This window comes from Salmo trutta, chromosome 29, assembly GCF_901001165.1.
Source record: "Salmo trutta chromosome 29, fSalTru1.1, whole genome shotgun sequence".
Classification (NCBI taxonomy): domain Eukaryota; kingdom Metazoa; phylum Chordata; class Actinopteri; order Salmoniformes; family Salmonidae; genus Salmo; species Salmo trutta.
Window position 1 is genome coordinate 3,783,968 of NC_042985.1, and position 17,806 is coordinate 3,801,773.

Genomic DNA, 17,806 nt, shown 5'->3' on the forward strand with positions numbered 1-17,806 from the left:
AATTGGACATTTTCTGGTTGCGATGCTGTATTTGGCCACTGGGGGACGCTGTGGTTGTATATTTCAGCTGGTTTTAGATGCTATTGTAATTGTTTATATTTAGTGTAGTTGTTTATGTTCTTCCTATGGTAGAGATAATCTTTACAACAACTAGTAGCACACCATAACCAGACCAATGTCAACCTGTATCTATGTGGCTGTAATAAACAGGAAATATAAGTGTCCTACATATTCCTTGCTGGATAGATGGCCAGCGTCTTCTGAATAGTTAACCTCTAAGGATCGGCCCCTTTTTTTCAATTTTCGACTAAAATGACATACCAAAATCTAACTGCCTGTAGCTCAGGCCCTGAAGCAAGGATAAGCATTTTCTTGGTACCATTTGAAAGGAAACACTTTAAAGTTTGTGGAAATGGGAAAGGAATGTAGGAGAATATAACACATTAGATCTGGTAAAAGATAATACAAAGAAAAAAAACAGTTTTTTTTTTATTTCTTTTGTACCACCATTTTTGAAATGCAAGAGAAAGGCCGTAATGTATTATTCCAGCCCATGTGCAATTTAGATATTGGCCACTAGATGGCAGCAGTGTATGTGCAAAGTTTTAATCTGATCCAATGAACCATTGCATTTCTATTCAAAATGTTGTATCAAGACTGCCAAAATGTGCCTAATATGTTTATTAATAACTTTTCATGTATCAAAACTGTGCGTTCTCCTCAAACAATAGCATGGTATTATTTCACTGTAATAGCTACTGTAAATTGGACAGTGCAGTTAGATTAACAACAATTTAAGCTTTCTGCCAATATCAGATATGTCTATGTTCTGGGAAATGTTCTTGTTACTTACAACCTCATGCTAATCGCATTAGCCTACGTTAGCTCAACTGTCGCGCAGGGGACCCACCAATCCTGAAGAAGTTGTTTAAAGAATTTACTCTTAATAGCTCTGCTCTGCTATTTAATTCCGAAGGGATAGCTCATTCATCTTTTATGGTTTTTACTTCTGCAAGGGAGATGCTGAAAAGAAAGATTCACTTAGGTCTGAGTATTTGTCACTGTGTAATAGGAAATGCAGTTCTGTCTCTACCTCTCCCCTGGAGCAGAATGAGCACAGCCTGTCCTCTCTGGGCAGCCAGGTTTTCCTGTGACAACCGGTCTCTATAGCCAGACTGTGCTCACTGAGTCTGTACCTAGTCAGTGTTTTCCTCAGTTTTCTATCAGTCACAGTAGTCAGATAGTCTGCTACAATGTTACTGTCTGTTTAGAGCCAAATAGCATTGACGTTTACTTAGATTTTTTGTGGTGTCGTTCCAAAAGGTGGTATATTTTTCTTTTTGCTTTCTGATGATGGTTGGGCTAGATTTTCTGAGTGCTGTTTTGAGGCTTTATGGGGTTGGTTTGGGTTAGTGAACTGAGCCTCAGAACCAGCTGGCTGAGGGGACTCTTGTTTTGTTTCATCTCTTGACATTGTAGAGCTGTGTGATGGAATGTTTTGGGGTCACTTGTTTTTAGATGCTTGTAAAATGTTGCTCTTTTTTCTATTTGGATGAGGAGGGGGTAATGGCCCAATTCTGCTCTACATGCGTAATTTAGAGGTTTTCTTTGAGCTTGCAATACAGTCTGGCAAAACTCTGCATGCAGTATTTCTACTGGATGTTTGTCCCATTTGGTAAATTCATAATTAGAGAGCAGACCCCAGAGTGGCAGGTAGCCTAGTGGTTAGAGCGTTGGACTTGTAACCGAAAGGTTGCAAGATTGAATCCCCGAGCTGACAAGGTAAAAAACTGTTGTTCTGCCCCTGAACAAGGCAGTTAAACCACTGTTCCTAGGCCGTCATTGTAATTCACCATTATTTGGGTCTCTGTGCTTTTGGTTGGATAGTGTTCTAAGTTTTTTCCTTATAATTTTACAATCTGCATCAAACCAGTTGTCATCTGTGATCTTTTTTGTTTTGTTTTTTGTCAATTTCAATTGTGCTTCTTTTGCTGTTTGCCTGAATATATAGTTGATGTTTTTTACTGCTAGATTGATGCCTTCTTTAGTGTGAGTGAATGTGGTATCCAGAAAGTTATCTAAGAGTGTTTGGATATTTTGGTTCCAGGTTGCTTTCTGGTATTCTTCTGTGCTGTTTTGGGCCCATCTGTATGAATTTCTGATGTTGCACAGCTTACTGGGCTGTGAATGTGTGGTTGTTTCCATGTCTGTTCTTTTGAGGAACAACGCAATTTGGCTGTGATCAGACAGAGGTGTTAGTGGCTTGACAGTGAATGAGCTGAGAGAGAATGGGTCAATGTCTGTAATCATATGGCCAAGAGGTGAGCAGTAGGTGAATCTCCCCAAAGAGTCCCCCCGTAACCTACCATTGAGAAAGTACAGACCCAGGTTTCTACAGAGCTGCAACAAATCCCTTCCGTTTTTGTTGACGGTGCCGTCACTGTTGTTTTTATGGGGGAGATTAAGACAGTTAGAAACAGTATGGCCTGTAATAAAGCTGTCCCCTCGTGTGCTCGTTAGATCAGGTAGTGTTCCTGTGCGCGCATTTGTGTCCCCACAGATGAGCACATTTCCCTGGGCCTGGAAATGGCACGTCTCTTCCTCAAGGGTGGGGAAGAACTCCTCTGAGTAATATGGGGATTCTGAGGGGGGGATATATATTGCGCAAAGGAACACATCTTTTTCTGTCAGTACAAGTTCTTTTTTCAGTTTTAACCAAATGTGATATTTATCAATTTTGAGGGGATCAATTAGATTTTCTAGTTCGGATTTGTACCAAATGATCAATCCTCCAGAGTCTCTGCCTCTATCTCTCTCTCACACTTTCTTTCTCCCTCTCATCTATCTATCTCTCTCTCTCACTCCCTCTCTCTCTCTCACTCTCTTTCTCTCATCTATCTCTCTCTCTCCCTATCCTCCCCTCCCCTCCCCTTCATCTCTCTCTCTCTCTCTCTCTCTCTCTCTCTCTCTCTCTCTCTCTCTCTCTCACTCTCACTCTCACTCTCACTCTCCCTCCCCCCCTCTCTCTCACACACACACACTTTCTTTCTCTCGCTCTCTCTCTCATCTATCTATCTCTCCCTCCCCTCCCCTCCCCTCCCTCTCTCTCTCCCTCTCTCTCTCTCTCTCTCTCTCTCACACACTCTTTTTCACACTCTCTTTCTCTCACTCTCTCTCATCTATCTCTCCCTCCCCTCGTCTCTCTCTCTCTCCCTCTCTCTCTCACACTCTCTTTCTCTCGCTCTTCTCTCATCTATCTCTCCCTCTCTGAGGGGTTGAGTCTGAGGGATTGAGTCTGAGGGGATGAGTCTGAGGGGATGAGTCTGATGGGTTGAGTCTGAGGGGATGAGTCTGATGGGTTGAGTCTGAGGGGATGAGTCTGATGGGTTGAGTCTGAGGGATTGAGTCTGAGGGGATGAGTCTGAGGGGATGAGTCTGATGGGTTGAGTCTGAGGGGATGAGTCTGAGGGGATGAGTCTGAGGGGATGAGTCTGATGGGTTGAGTCTGAGGGGATGAGTCTGAGGGAATGAGTCTGATGGGTTGAGTCTGAGGGGATGAGTCTGAGGGGATGAGTCTGAGGGGATGAGTCTGAGGGAATGAGTCTGATGGGTTGAGTCTGAGGGGATGTGAGGGGTTGAGTCTGAGGGGATGTGAGGGGATGTGTGTAGATGTGGGGTTAGGGATCGTATGTTTATGTCTTACATAACAGAACTGAATAGTGCTTTTGAACATACCTGTGGCTTTGCCTCAAGACCAGGAATGGTCAACTCTGGTTCTCGGGGCCTATATCCTGGGTTTGGTTTTTGACACACTCACATCAGTGACTGATTTAGATGGTGATTGTAGAGTTGGCTCTGCCTGCGCTAGTGCGGCCCGCTGGCCCATAAATCACAGGGGTCCAGTTAAACCAATCCTACTACAGCATACAATTACCTCCACAACAGGACGTTCCACTCTAAAATGTTGTAAAACATTCAGAACATTTCAGCGCTCCAACACGTAACCCCTTCAACTCCTTCCCTCTCTCCCCAGGAGATGACTGCACCCTCCCTGACTCACTGGTTGCCACTGTAGAGCTAATGAAGGAAAATGAGTGTGCTTTAGTTTCCACTGCTGTGCACCACCGCAGCCTGAGGCCTATTTAATTACGCTGGTTGTTTAAAAGCTTTATCACAAAGGTTGTGGAGGCGCGGGCCAGGCCAGGCCAGTGGATGGAGTGTTTGTGTGCTTGATCAATAACGTGGCTCCAGCCGAGAGACGAGAACGCTGTTTCTGTTTCCGGCTCCACTTCTCTTTCAGTCTCCCTCTCTTTTCCTCTCTCTCTCTTTTCCTCTCTCTCTATTTTCCTCTCCCTCTCTTTTCCTCTCTCTCTCTTTTCCTCTCCCTCTCTTTTCCTCTCTCTCTCTCTCTTCCTCTCTCTCTATTTTCCTCTCTCTCTCTGTCTCTCTCTCTCTGTCTCTCTCTCTCCTTTCTCTCTCTCTCTCTCTCTCTCTCTGTCTCTGTCTCTCTCTCTCTCCCTCTCTTTTCCTCTCACTCTCTTTTCCTCTCTCTCTCTCTCTCTGTCTCTCTCTCTCTGTCTCCCTCTCTCTCTTTGTGTCTCTCTCTCTGTCTCTCTCTCTGTCTCTCTCTCTCTTTCTGTCTCTCTCTTTCTGTCTGTTTCTCTCAAATGTCATGTTATGGCTTTGTACAGTGTTATAACAATGTGCAAATAGTTAAAGTACCAAAGGTAAAATAAATAAACATAAGTATGGGTTGTATTTAGAATGGTGTTTGTTCTTCACTGGTGGCCCTTTTCTTGTGGCAACAGGTCACAAATCTTTCAGCTGTGATGTCACACTGTGGTATTTCACCCAGTAGATTAGATTTGTGGGTCTGTGTAATCTGAGGTATATTTGTGTCTCTAATATGGTCATACATTTGGCAGGAGATGCACATAGCATGTCTTCTCTTGAGAGTCAGGTCTGTGGGGTTTGGTGCGTGGGCTTTGGTGCGTGGGCTGTGGTGCGTGGGCTGTGGTGCGTGGGCTTTGGTGCGTGCGTGGGCTGTGGTGCGTGGGCTGTGGTGCGTGGGCTTTGGTGCGTGGGCTTTGGTGCGTGGGCTTTGGTGCGTGCGTGGGCTGTGGTGCGTGGGCTGTGGTGCGTGGGCTGTGGTGTGTGGGCTGTGGTGCGTGCGTGGGCTGTGGTGCGTGCGTGGGCTGTGGTGCGTGGGCTGTGGTGCGTGCGTGGGCTGTGGTGCGTGGGCTTTGGTGCGTGCGTGGGTGGGCTGTGGTGCGTGGGCTTTGGTGCGTGGGCTTTGGTGCGTGGGCTGTGGTGCGTGGGCTTTGGTGCGTGGGCTTTGGTGCGTGGGCTTTGGTGCGTGGGCTTGGTTGTACCTTGCCTTTTGTTGGTTTGAAATTAAATAATGCCATGAAGGACTGCAGGCAATATTCGGCTCATGGTTGGTTGTGAAATGGCAGTCCGTAATCTCCCGTTGGAATGTTCCAGGGACCAAAAATCCCAGGGTGGAGAGGACTTGGGTATGCACTGGGATGGTATTGATGCGTTTCGTCTCTCTTTCTAATACTGAAGAGAGTTGGTTGCAGAAATACAATAAAATATTCCTTGGAAAACAAAATATGTCAAGCGTCGCTCTCAGGAAAAAAATCTGCACGCTCATTGAAAACACGCTCCCTGTGTAATGCAGCTTGTGCCAGATCCTCCAGCAAATCAAGATTTGCCATTTTGGACAAGTGTTGCCTTTTATATTATTTAACTGGTTTAACTAAATTGCCTCCAACCTTACATTCCACTCTCTTTCTAATTAACTTTATTATTCAATTAGACTTAAATGGTTTCATGTTTATGAATTCGATAGTATACTGAGAAAACTATTAGTAGCCTAAGTGTCTATAAAATAAATGCATGAATAAACTATTAATGTATTCTATTTTTTCTTCATAGTTTATGATTTGGTCCAGTATGTCAATCCTTTCTCCATTTGGTGGATGGTATTTCACTAGCAGATTGACTTTTCTACCACAAGGTGTTGTGGGTAGGCACGGTCAGAGGTGTGCTTCAATTTACCCACATTCTCAAGTAGAAGTACAAATGGATAAATCCAAACACTTTGCTTAGAAATGATCTCACGCACGGTTTCCGGACATTTCTGTTCCTACGCAACATTGATAAATGAGGGCCCAGGTTCATCTCTCTGTAGGTGATGGCTTCGTTATGGAAGGTTTGGGAATCACTTCCTTTTAGGTGGTTGTAGAATTTAACGTCTCTTTTCTGGATTTGGATACTTAGTGGGTATCGGCCTAATTCTGCTCTGCTGCATTATTTGTTGTTTTAGGTTTACATGTTTTTGCAGAATTCTGCATGCGTAGTCTCAATTTGGTGTTTGTCCCATTTTGTGCATTCTTGGTTGGTTAGTGGACCCCAGACCTCCCACCGATAAAGGGCTATGGGTTCCACAACGGATTCATGTTAAAGGATGATGTTAAAGAGTTTAAGTATAGCTAATTAGAATTTGTGGTCTGTATATTTTATCATTTAATTTAGGATGGGTTGGAGGGTTTGTATTTTGTCCTGTAGTTCATTCAATTAAAAAAAAAATATTTATCCATTATTTTAGCAGGTAAGTTGACTGAGAACACATTCTCATTTACAGCAACAACCTGGGGAATAGTTACATGGGAGAAGAAGGCAGGATGAATGAGCCAATTGAAAGCTGGGGATTATTAGGTGACCGTGATGGTTTGAGAGCCAGATTGGGAATTTAGCCAGGACACCAGGGTTAACACCCCTACTCTTATAAGTGTTATGGGATCTTTAGTGACCACAGAGAGTCAGGAGGCCTGTTTAACATCCCATCTGAAAGACAGCACCCATCCAGGGACTGACCAGGACCAACCCTGCTTAGCTTCAGAAGCAAGCCAGCAGTGGTATGCAGGGTGGTATGCTGCCGGGATAATTGGAGATTCCAGTTGGTTCTGGTAGTCTTTAATTGTTAATTCTAAGATTTGTATTTGATCAAATCAAATCAAATGTATTTATATAGCCCTTCGTACATCAGCTGATATCTCAAAGTGCTGTACAGAAACCCAGCCTAAAACCCCAAACAGCAAGCAATGCATGTGAAAGAAGCACGGTGGCTAGGAAAAACTCCCTAGGAAAAACTCCCTAGAAAGGCCAAAAACCTAGGAAGAAAGCTAGAGAGGAACCAGGCTATGAGGGGTGGCCAGTCCTCTTCTGGCTGTGCCGGGTGGATATTATAACAGAACATGGTGAAGATGTTAAAATGTTCATAAATGACCAGCATGGTCAAATAATAATAATCATAGTAGTTGTCAAGGGTGCAACAAGCACGTCCGGTGAACAGGTCAGGGTTCCATAGCCGCAGGCAGAACAGTTGAAACTGTCACGATCCTCGTATTCTCCCTCATCGGAAGATATATCGAAATCACTCGATGACCAATACGCAGCAGGTTGACTGTTCCACATATTTATTTTAGATAGGAACGACAAAACAAAATAAATACGCAAAGGAGAAAGGTGACAGTTTCACAGGTGAAACGAAACACAGTGCAAATACAATTACCCACAAACATCGTGGGGGGAAAAGGAACTTAAATATGATTCCCCAATCAGAGGCAACTAGCGACAGCTGTCTCTGATTGGGAATCGACATAACCCAACATAGAAAATAAACTATAGAAATGCCACACCCTGACCAAAATAGAAGAGTTCACCTGGTCAGGGCGTGACAGTACCCCCCCTCCAACGGTGCGTACTCCCGGCGCACCAACCTAAAGTCTATTAGGGGGGGGACCCGGGTGGGCGCCTCACCCTCGGTGGAGGCTCTGGCCCCGGGCGTGTTTCTCCCCCTGCCTCCACCCTAGCCCTACCCCTCTGGCCCGGACTGGACCACGGTGGAGCGGCATGCTCAGGCTCCGGAGCAGAGCCGCCGACCGGAACAGGACTGATCACCGGTGGACCGGACACAGGCCGTGCCAGACTGTGGACACGCGCCGTGGGCCTGGTGCGGGGGACAGGGACGGGCCGGACAGGACCGGGGACACGCACCACCAACCTGGTGCGGGGAGCAGGGACGGGCCGGACTGGCCTGGGGACACGCACCACCAACCTGGTGCGGGGAGCAGGGACGGGCCGGACTGGACTGGGGACACGCACCACCGGCTTGGTGCGGGGAGCCGGGATGGGCCGGACATGACTGGGGACACGCACCACTAACCTGGTGCGGGGAGCAGGAATGGGCCGGACAGGACTGGGGACACGCACTACTAACCTGGTGCGGGGAGCAGGGACGGGCCGGACTGGACTGGGGACACGCACCACTGGCTTGGTGCGGGGAGCAGGGACGGGCCGGACTGGACTGGGGACGCCTGGCAGCTTGGGACAGTCTGGGCAGTCTGGCCACTCCGGCAGTTCAGGGCAGTCTGGCCACTCCGGCAGTTCAGCGCAGTCTGGCCACTCCGGCAGTTCAGCGCAGTCTGGCCACTCCGGCAGTTCAGCGCAGTCTGGCCACTCCGGCAGTTCAGCGCAGTCTGGCCACTCCGGCAGTTCAGCGCAGTCTGGCCACTCCGGCAGTTCAGCGCAGTCTGGCCACTCCGGCAGTTCAGCGCAGTCTGACCACTCCGGCGACTGTTGACTGACGGGCAGCTCCGACGACTGTTGACTGACGGGCAGCTCCGACGACTGTTGACTGGCGGGCAGCTCCGACGACTGTTGACTGGCGGGCAGCTCCGACGACTGTTGACTGGCGGGCAGCTCCTGCCCCGTCAAACAGCCCTTGTGCCCCCCCCTAAAAAAATCTTGGGGATGCCTCTCGGTCTCCCTAAACTCTTCCATCGCCCTGGAAATGCTCCTCCTTAACTCGGCCCATGTCCATCCCTCCTCTTCGTTCCTCTGCTGCTTGGTCCTGGTTTGGTGGGTAATTCTGTCACGATCCTCGTATTCTCCCTCATCGGAAGATATATCGAAATCACTCGATGACCAATACGCAGCAGGTTGACTGTTCCACATATTTATTTTAGATAGGAACGACAAAACAAAATAAATACGCAAAGGAGAAAGGTGACAGTTTCACAGGTGAAACGAAACACAGTGCAAATACAATTACCCACAAACATCGTGGGGGGAAAGGAACTTAAATATGATTCCCCAATCAGAGGCAACTAGCGACAGCTGTCTCTGATTGGGAATCGACATAACCCAACATAGAAAATAAACTATAGAAATGCCACACCCTGACCAAAATAGAAGAGTTCACCTGGTCAGGGCGTGACAGAAACTGGAGCAGCAGCACGGCCAGGTGGACTGGGGACAGCAAGGAGTCATCATGCCAGGTAGTCCTGAGGCATGGTCCTAGGGCTCAGGTCCTCCGAGAGAAAGAAAGAAAGAGAGAAAGAGAGAATTAGAGAGAGCATATTTAAATTCACACAGGACACCGGATAAGACAAGAGAAATATTCCAGATGTAACAGACTGACCCTAGCCCCCCGACACATAAAGTACTGCAGCATAAATACTGGAGGCTGAGACAGGAGGGATCAGAAGACACTGTGGCCCCATCCGATGATACCCCCGGACAGGGCCATTTGATCATGTATATGTTTTTGCTGTTTGTACTTTGTTATAGGGCCAAAAAGATTGGAGAAGTGTTTTATCCCTACATCTCCATTTTGAATAGATAACTCTTTCCTAGAAGTGATTCGATTCTATAGATTCTTCCATTTCTGACGTGCTGTTCCTTCTTTTTCCGTAGTGTATTTCTGTATTGTTTTAGTGATTCACCATAGTGAAGGCGTAGGCCTTTCTGGGTCTCCATGTTTTTGGTTGGATACTAGGTTTCTCAATTTCTTTCTTAGGTTTTTACATTCTTCATCAAACCATTTGTCATTGTTAGATTTTTATTTTATTTGATAGTGCAGCTGAGAGGTCAAATATGCTGTTTAGGTTTCCTCCTGCCAAGTTTACACCTTCACTATTACAGTGAAATGTTTTGTCCAGGAAGTTGTCTAAAAGGGATTTCATTTGTTGTTGCCTAATAGTTTTTTGGTAGGTTTCCACACTACTTCCCTTCCATCTATAGCGTTTCTTAATATTCTTCAGTTCCTTTGGCTTTGGTGCCTCATGATTGAGTATTGCTGTGTTCAAGTAGAGTGTGATTTTGCTGTGATCTGATAGGGGTGTCAGTGGGCTGACTGTAAACGCTCTGAGAGACTCTGGGTTGAGGTCAGTGATAAAGTAATCCACAGTAATACTGCCAAGGGATGAGTCTCCTCAATGCCTACCATTGACTGTTTTTTTGGGTTGTTTTGTCATAGTTGTGTCTTGGAGGGCATATTTGGGAGGAAACACTGTTACCTTCAGGTAGGTGTTTGTCCCCCTGTGTGCTGAGAGTGTCAGGTTCTTGTCCAGTTCTGGCATTTAGGTCTCTCGCTCTCTCTGTCTCTCTCTCTCTCTCTAGGCCTCTCGATTAATTGTAATAACCTGTACATTTTTCATTTTGTTTGGAAAATACTGAGACATGCAGTCTGACATCATATATACTGTAAATGCTTACAGGGTGTTTGTGGTCTGTTTCAATGCTATTTATTGTGGTTTGATGTTGATTGTCTACGATTATTTTGGTGAGTTTGCTACTCTTCATTACCTTGTTTTGTTTACTGTGTGTGTGTGTGTGTGTGTGTGTGTGTGTGTGTGTGTGTGTGTGTGTGTGTGTGTGAGAGAGAGAGAGAGAGAGAGAGAGAGAGAGAGAGAGAGAGAGAGAGAGAGAGAGAGAGAGAGAGAGAGAGAGACGGAGAGAGAGAGAGAGACGGAGAGAGAGAGAGAGAGAGACGGAGAGACGGAGAGAGAGACGGAGAGAGAGACGGAGAGAGAGAGAGAGATTGGGAGGAAGTTACAATAGATGCATTTGAAAGTGAACAGCACACACATTTTGTAGTTTAGTCTTTGTTTGATTGGCAGCCAGGGTAGAGAATCCAGAATGTTGGGGAGATTTAAGCTTTCGGACATGCATAATAAGAGTTTCAGCAGCAGTGTCTATGTAGAGATATTTAAAGTCTAATGAAATGGCACCAACTGAACAGCAGACTGAACTCTGGACGCCACTGAACATGGGAACGTGTAACTAATCTAACCCACCATGCTCTTCTTGAAGAGAGCAGACAGTCAGGGCAGAGGGACTCACCATCACAACCATACATCCACAGATATCACCAAATAAGGGCATAACGTGAAAGTAAGTATGTTTTGGCCTCATGTGACCTGGTGGTTTCTGCTGACGGGGGTGAAATATTGATGTGGAATAAATCCCCCTCTAATTATCACAGCTGAATTAATAGGGAAGTGTTTAATTAGCCCAAGTTTTCCTTTCGGAATGAGGAAGGTTTTGATCTGAGCCATATGGCTGCTCTCTGATGTGTTCTGGTTCACACACTCTTAAATATGAACTACTTTAGACTCCCCCTCTCTCTCCTTCCCTTCTCTCTCTCTCTCTCTCTCTCTCTCTCTCTCTCCCCCCTCTTGCTTCTTTCCTCCTCTCTCTCTCCTTCACTCCCCCCTCTCTCTCCTTCCCTTCTCTCTCTCTCTCTCTCTCTCTCTCTCTCTCTCTCTCCCCCTCCTGCTTCTTTCCTCCTCTCTCTCTCCTTCACTCCCCCCCTCTCTCCTTCCCTCCTCTCTCTCCTATTCCCTCACTCCCTAGGTAAAACATGACAATCAGGTCTTTAACTGATAACAAGCTATATGATGGAAACTGTCAATTCTTTTAGTTAGCGGTATGCCAATGAGACCAGGAGATGATTGCAAGGAGGAACCCCAAACACCAGGGCTGCACAATTGTGTGTGTACATGTAGAACCCCACACTTCCCCCTCCCCTCTCCACCATCCCATGACCATTAAATACCAATAGTCAGTAGGGAAATGAGGGTACCTGGTCAGTTGTACAACTGAATGCCTTCAACTGAAATGTGTCTTCCACATTTAACCCAACCCCTCTGAATCAGAGAGGTGCGAGGGCTGCCATAATCAACATCAACGTAAGTAGCTTTATCTTGTGTGAGCCAGAACAACTCACAAGGCAGGAGCCTATCTCCTGTTTCTGTAGTGTGAGGCAGTCTGATGTACCAGTACTCCCCCTGGACAGGACACTAGTCTATCTCCTGTTTCTGTAGCGTGAGGCAGTCTGATGTACCAGTACTCCCCCTGGACAGGACACTAGTCTATCTCCTGTTTCTGTAGTGTGAGGCAGTCTGATGTACCAGTACTCCCCCTGGACAGGACACTAGTCTATCTCCTGTTTCTGTAGCGTGAGGCAGTCTGATGTACCAGTACTCCCCCTGGACAGGACACTAGTCTATCTCCTGTTTCTGTAGTGAGACAGCTTGACGTACCAGTACACCCCCTGGACAGGACACTAGTCTATCTCCTGTTTCTGTAGCGTGAGGCAGTCTGATGTACCAGTACTCCCCCTGGACAGGACACTAGTCTATCTCCTGTTTCTGTAGTGAGTCAGTCTGATGTACCAGTACTCCCCCTGGACAGGACACTAGTCTATCTCCTGTTTCTGTAGTGAGACAGCTTGATGTACCAGTACACCCCCTGGACAGGACACTAGTCTATCTCCTGTTTCTGTAGCGTGAGGCAGTCTGATGTACCAGTTAACTGTCACACACTTATGTTATCTCAGTGTTGTTCTCCAATGTGTGTCCTTCCTTGTATGTGTGTGTCCTTCCTTGTTTGTGTGTGCTTCCTTGTATGTGTGTGTGCTGTATGTGTGTGTGCTTCCTTGCGTGTGTGTGTGTGCTTCCTTGTGAGTGTGTGTGTGTGCTTCCTTGTATGTGTGTGTGCTTCTTTGTGTGTGTGTGTTCTTCCTTGTGTGTGTGTGTGTGTGTGTGTGTGTGTGTGTGTGTGTGTGTGTGTGTGTGTGTGTATGTGTGTGTGTGTGTGTGTGTGTGTGTGTGTGTGTGTGTGTGTGTGTGTCCTATAGTTCTGGGGAGAGAAAGGGACAGAAATGGCCCAGGTGAGAACAGGAAAACCCTGGCATATGCACTTGCAACACAAGACTGACAGGCTTTGTACTTCTGCCCCTGGTGTGTGTGTGTCTCTGTGTCTCTGTGTCTCTTCTCAGCACCTTGAGGTTGAGCTCTTTTGTCAGGAACAGAAGCTACCAGGTGCCTGGAGGCCACAGCGATATGCTCAGGGCCTGAGGGCCATTGAGGGTAAGGTGCCAGTAACTACAGCCATGTTTTGGCCCATGCCATGTCTGTGTGAGGTTGGCTGTGGGAGGACTCTTTGGCAGATGAGCATAGGCCCTGTTGTGGTCCACTTTGGTACTCAGCCTTCGGTTTCTGGCCCTGTGCCTGGAAGGAACTGTCAGCTGAGACGTCAGCCATTTTGGAAGCCGTGTAGTAGTACTTCATCACACCGCTCAACGATTGGCCCCCTGTTTTCACATTCCTAGGTTGAGGTTGCAACAAGTGAATCAGAATTGGACAGGTTATAGCTACACAGATGACTATCAGATTTAAATATATACATAAAACATGAATGAAATAAATCCCCAGAAGCCCATCGTACACCTGACACGTGCACATACCAAAATATACAGAGCACGATGATCGTAGTCAGTGTGTTGTGTGTTCGCCGTAACATTTAACTTAACATCCCTCTAAATGAATCGTTGAACGTCTCTCCCTCCAGAGCGAGGATCTGGGGTCATAAATAACAGAGCTTATTGGTGGGCGGAACGTTGTGATGGCGGATGGCGGTGACAAGATAGTGCATATGTCCCTTTATGAGCGACGTGCGGATCTGATTGATGCTCTCATCCAAAAACAATCTGCCTCGCTGTCTCCGCCTCATCAGACAGGAAGGAGCGGGACGAGACTGACTGAGACGGACAGGCGGGCCAACAAGCCCAGGATTTATGAGTTGGGCTGTGAGTGGACGGGACGGCAGTGGGGAGATACTACGGGAGATGAAAATGAACACCAGGTGGTTCTAAATACATCCACAGTAAATACAGAATGGATGGGTTTTAAATACATCCACAGTTAATACAAAACGGATGGGTTATAAATACATCCACAGTAAATACAAACGGATGGGTTTTAAATACATCCTGTCACATAAGTTGTCATGGAGAGAAGACCAAGGCGCAGCAGGTATGTGAATACTCATATTTTTTTTATTTTTTTTTAAGTAGTAAAGTATCCACTGACAAAACAAATAACACGACAGCAACAGTTTGCAGGCTAATCAAACGCAGTGCAAAACAACTACCCACAAAACCCAGTGACAAACATACTCCTACATATATGACTCCCAATCAGGAACAACGATCCCCAGCTGTTCCTGATCAGGAGTCACAAGACCAACACAGAACATTCACACAACACAAGACTGCCACGTCCTGACCACAAAACTACTACAACAGCTTCATCTGCTGGTCAGGACGTGACACATCCACAGTAAATACAAAATGGATGGGTTATAAATACATCCACAGTAAATACAAAACGGATGGGTTATAAATACATCCACAGTTAATACAAATGGATGGGTTATAAATACATCCACAGTAAATACAAAACGGATGGGTTATAAATACATCCACAGTTAATACAAATGGATGGGTTATAAATACATCCACAGTAAATACAAACGGATGGGTTATAAATACATCTACAGTAAATACAAAACGGATGGGTTATAAATACATCCACAGTAAATACAAAACGGATGGGTTTTAAATACATCCACAGTAAATACAGAACGGATGGGTTATAAATACATCCACAGTAAATACAGAACGGATGGGTTATAAATACATCCACAGTTAATACAAAACAGATGGGTTATAAATACATCCACAGTTAATATGCGTGTATGGGTGTAGCGCACATGTTCACATGTAACACACACACGTAACATACACACATACGTGTAACATACACACACACATGTAACATACACACACACACGTAACACACTTAATACACGTAACACACACACGTAACATACACACACACACGTGACACATGTAACACACATAACACACGTAACACACACACAAGTAACACAGACGCACGTAACACACACACGTAACACACACACAACACACATGAATGTATACACACACAAACGCACACCCCTTCCCTGTGGATATTGGCAGCATTGACTCTGAAGCACCTGACTACTCACAAACAATCATTTGTTTATAATATGAATTTTGAATGAAATGTTACCAATGGACATTAAACAGGTACCATCTGTGACTCTGCTACCAGATGTCTGAAATCTCTTTCCTCTGTTTACTCATTTGAAATGTTACCAGTTGATCTTCCACAGGTACCATCTGTGACTCTGCTACCAGATGTCTGAAATCTCTTTCCTCTGTTTACTCATTTGAAATGTTACCAGTTGACCTTCCACAGGTACCATCTGTGACTCTGCTACCAGATGTCTGAAATCCCTTTCCTCTGTTTACTCATTTGAAATGTTACCAGTTGACCTTCCACAGGTACCATCTGTGACTCTGCTACCAGATGTCTGAAATCTCTTTCCTCTGTTTACTCATTTGAATCTATCACATCACATGTATAGACTACTGCACGGATGAATAGCCATGCAAGAGGTCACTCTGTTTACTAGTGATGCTTCACAGAGCAGCTTGTCAGGGAAAGAGATGTATCAGGGTTCCACTGTTTGTCTGGTAAACACCAGAGTGTTTATCTGTTCCTGGTTGGGATACAACTGGGCTGTTTGCTGTTTCCGGTCAATAAATGATAGTTGATGAAAATGTTAGCGAATGACCTTTTAGAGAAGTTTAGTGGAGCTCTGACTGCCTCTAGAGCTCAGCGGACAGTTCACCTCCTCTTCATCGATAATAACCAGCTGATGATCATTCATTCCACACAAGATTCTGTTGTTGGCACGTTGAAATAAAATACTACATTCCAACTGGGCATTTATAGTTTTTCATTAACTTCATATGTATTACAGCAGCAGGCTATGCAGTTATTTATTATACAGTTATTTATTATACATTTATTCATTATACAGTTACTCATTATACAGTTATTTACTATACAGTTATTTATTGTGCAGTTATTTATTATACAGTTATTTATTGTACAGTTATTTATTATACAGTTATTCATTATACAGTTATTTATTATACCGTTATTTATTATACAGTTATTTACTATACAGTTATTTATTGTGCAGTTATTTATTATACAGTTATTTATTGTACAGTTATTTATTATACAGTTATTCATTATACAGTCATTCATTATACAGTTATTTATTATACAGTTATTTATTGTGCAGTTATTCATTATGTAATTATTTATTATGCAGTTATTCATTTTACAGTTACTCATTATACCGTTATTTATTATACAGTTATTCATTATACAGTTATTTATTATACAGTTATTTATTGTGCAGTTATTTATTATACAGTTATTCATTATACAGTTATTCATTATACAGTTATTTATTATACAGTTATTTATTGTGCAGTTATTCATTATACAGGTATTTATTGTGCAGTTATTTATTATACAGTTATTTATTGTGCAGTTATTCATTATACAGTTATTTATTGTGCAGTTATTTATTATACAGTTATTCATTAAACAGTTATTTATTATACCGTTATTTATTATACAGTTATTTATTATGCAGTTATTTATTATACAGTTATTCATTATACAGTTATTCATTAAACTGTTATTTATTATACAGTTATTTATTATACATGTGTGCAGGGGCATTCCACCCATTAGACGCAATTAGGCAGCTGCTAAGTACTGCAGATTGACACCCAGTGAGCTAAATTGAATTAATCAGTTAATTCAATTGTAGGCCTCTTCATACATTGTTGACGAGCTGATCATAGTGAAGACGAAAATGATTCTGCATTTCCCGCTGTGTTAACAGCCTCCAAATAAACAGCCTCCAAATAAACAGCTGTGTAAACAGTTTCCAAATAAACAGCCTCCAAATAAACAGCTGTGTAAACAACCTCCTAATAAACAGCCTCCAAATAAACAGCTGTGTAAACAGGCTCAAAATAACACTTGATAAACTTGGGTAGCTGATATGCAGATCTTAAATTGCCAAACACATTAGTCTATAGCCTTGGTCATAATTAGGACTAAGCTAATAAAGCCAATACAACTGCCTGTTTTACAAACAGTACGATATGGAGGGCATTTATCACTCTTTTTTGCCTCAGCTAGGGCGGTAGAACATCCAGGACAGGGCCTGCATGTGTGATGTTTTGAGAATTCTGTTTAATACTTGTTCATGCATGTAACACCAGCCAAACATCAGTTATGTTTAGTGCTTGTTCATGCACATAACACCAGCCAAACATCAGTTATGTTTAATGCTTGCCCATGCATGTAACACCAGCCAAACATCAGTTATGTTCAGGGGCGGAAATCCCGGGGGGGACGGGGGGGACACGACCCCCCCATCCTGGGAAAAATATGTTTTGTCCCCCCCAATATATCACTGAAACATAACTATTTAATTTAAATAATATTAATAATATGCAATGAAAGGAATTGCGCTGATTATAGACACTTAATAGCGCGTTTTTAAGTTTCAAAAGATTGCGACCCCCCCCACCCTTTGCCTCACAATGGTTTGATCCACTGCCAGTTCCTTAGCTTGCTAGGTAACAGAGAGGTCGTATCTACTGTAAGTTAGTGCTTCAAAGTCCCTGTGATAAGGTTAGCGATAAACTGAAATCCAAACTGAACAGAACTACACTCTCTTCTACCAT